Source organism: Apteryx rowi, unplaced genomic scaffold (assembly GCF_003343035.1).
Source record: "Apteryx rowi isolate R43461 unplaced genomic scaffold, aptRow1 scaffold_213, whole genome shotgun sequence".
Classification (NCBI taxonomy): Eukaryota; Metazoa; Chordata; class Aves; order Apterygiformes; family Apterygidae; genus Apteryx; species Apteryx rowi.
In genome coordinates this window covers 306,020-308,327 of record NW_020448453.1, presented here as the reverse complement: position 1 = coordinate 308,327, position 2,308 = coordinate 306,020, and positions in this window count along the sequence as shown.

Here is a 2,308-nt window from a genome sequence, read left to right as displayed (position 1 = left end):
GGGCGGGGCCGCGCGCGCGCCGCCGCCATGTCGCTCTGCGCTCGCGTCTGCCCGGCCCCCGGGGGAGACCTGGGGGCTTCTGAGGAGGGCAGAGCCCCGAGGGGGTCGCCCGGGCTGGGAGCCGCCGCCGCCGCCGGGCATGGGTTGCACGGGTGCGCCCGGGGCCTGTTTGCCATTTATATGACTGGCCTCTGTCGCGGTTGTCTCTGGCAGTGGGTCGCACATTGACAACTTTCTGCCGCCTAGGATTTTACGCAAAATAAACAAACTGGTGCCTTACAATCAGTTCTCTTTGCTCACTTAGCATGGGCCGGGCAGTGAAGATCCGCTCCCATCCATGTAATAGGTGTTTTAAAGGAAAGAGCAGAAAAGAATGAAATAAATAGATGCAGCAGTGCACACTAATCTTTCACCCAGATTCTTGTCTGAAGCTGTGTTGATACAAACTCTCCTTGGAAACAGCTGCATTTCTCTCAGTATTTTTCAGAGAATGCAGTTTAGAAGGGAAACAGATGGGGGGAGCAATTTGTTGGTGAAGAAACTAAAACATTAAAACACTTAATACTCTTTCCCTTTTTTTTTTAACCAGGTTATGTTATGAATATAAAATTAAAGAACTGTGGTTGCTCTTTGTTACTGAGTCATTTTGGACATCGGTGGTGGAATGCACTTTTTTTCCCCGGTAGTCTGTGATTTTGAAAATGCAGATTTACCATTTATGTTCTGATTGCACAGTATTTTTAGTTGATCATACTATTTTAGTTAAACATCATTTAGTGTTCTTCAGAGCTGTTGGAGCAAGGAGAAGAGAACCCAGTATTACATGTATTTAGAGTTTCACTGACTTTTCAGTCATACAGTGTATAAAAGGCATACACAGACTTACTAATTAGGCCTGCAAAGTCGCAGTTTCATACAGCCACTTAATCATTCACTGATCTATTAGCCTTTTGGCACAATGTTGCAGATTCTGTGGTGGGTTGTTAGAGAAGGTAAGAGTGGTTTGAGGATGAGCACGCACTAGCCATCACTGCAACCTGAGCAGCTTGTCTGAATGAAAATGGAGAACCCAACATGGAAAAAAATTAATAAGTCAACCTTTTGATGTCCCTTAAGCTCAGTTTCTCTGTGGTTTACAAGTTCCTTTTATTTTCATAAGTATTTTTATAGAACTGGGCCTCAAGTAACATCTGTATTTAAATATTTGTATTATCTAGAACAGCATATCTGATCTAGCAGTTCTTGTATCATCAACTTAGTGAGAGAGGAAGTGCTGAGAGTAGGCAGGGTGGATGCTGAAGTTTTATAAATTTAAATATTTTTAACTGTAGAAAATGAAAAGACAGAAGCCACATTTTTTACAAAAAAACTGAAGAGGGAGCCATTGGTATTGCAGAAGCAGCAATTAAGGCAGAATAGATATTAATAAAGAGAAAATAATATGTAACAAAAATTATTTTTATTTTAAGCTTTATTTATTAAATGTTTACAGTCATACCAACATTTAATGTTCCACTTCAGATATGTACATAATTTTAATTTTGAAATATTTATGCTGATTAAAATTTATCACAACCTGAATATACCTGTGTAAATTAGTTTTAAAATATGACATTAGGAATGATTCCTCAATCACTATATTTATTCCACATCAAAATACTGATTTCACCAGAAATATTGCTTGTGGAAAGAGTAATACCAGGCTTTTAGTTAGCTGTGTAACTTAGGTGGGAAAAGTAGATGGAGTTTTAATATTCTGTGTTTAATTATGTATAGAAAACACATGCACAGCGTTATGATTACTGGATATCACAGTCATTTAGCAGGATAAAGGCTGTCATAATAATCATACCTACCAACTGTAAATTATGGGGAGTTTTTTCCACAGTTGCTTAGAAGAATAACCCAATGACTATGAAACCTGATGATGATGATGATGATGTAGGTGATGTCTCTGACAGGCCCTCCAAAGGACACTGAATAGTGTCCATAGGGTAGCCCACAGAGGTATCCACGAGGGTTTATTAACCCACATTATTATTTCTGAGACTAGCAAATTTTTGGAGAAAATTTACATGTAGTTTTCTTCCAGCTATGCAATTATACCCATAAGAAAACATCAAACTGGGCTGTAAACACCAGGAACATCGTGTGTGTGTGTGTGTGTGTGTGTGTGTGTGTGTGTACACCTATATAAGTTTACTTTTTCATTCCAGAATATTTTTCTCACGGCAAAGACAACTAACCCTTAAATAGACTTACCAAGTGGTGGCTTTTCTTTCACTTGAGAAAAGCAGGATTTAATGTT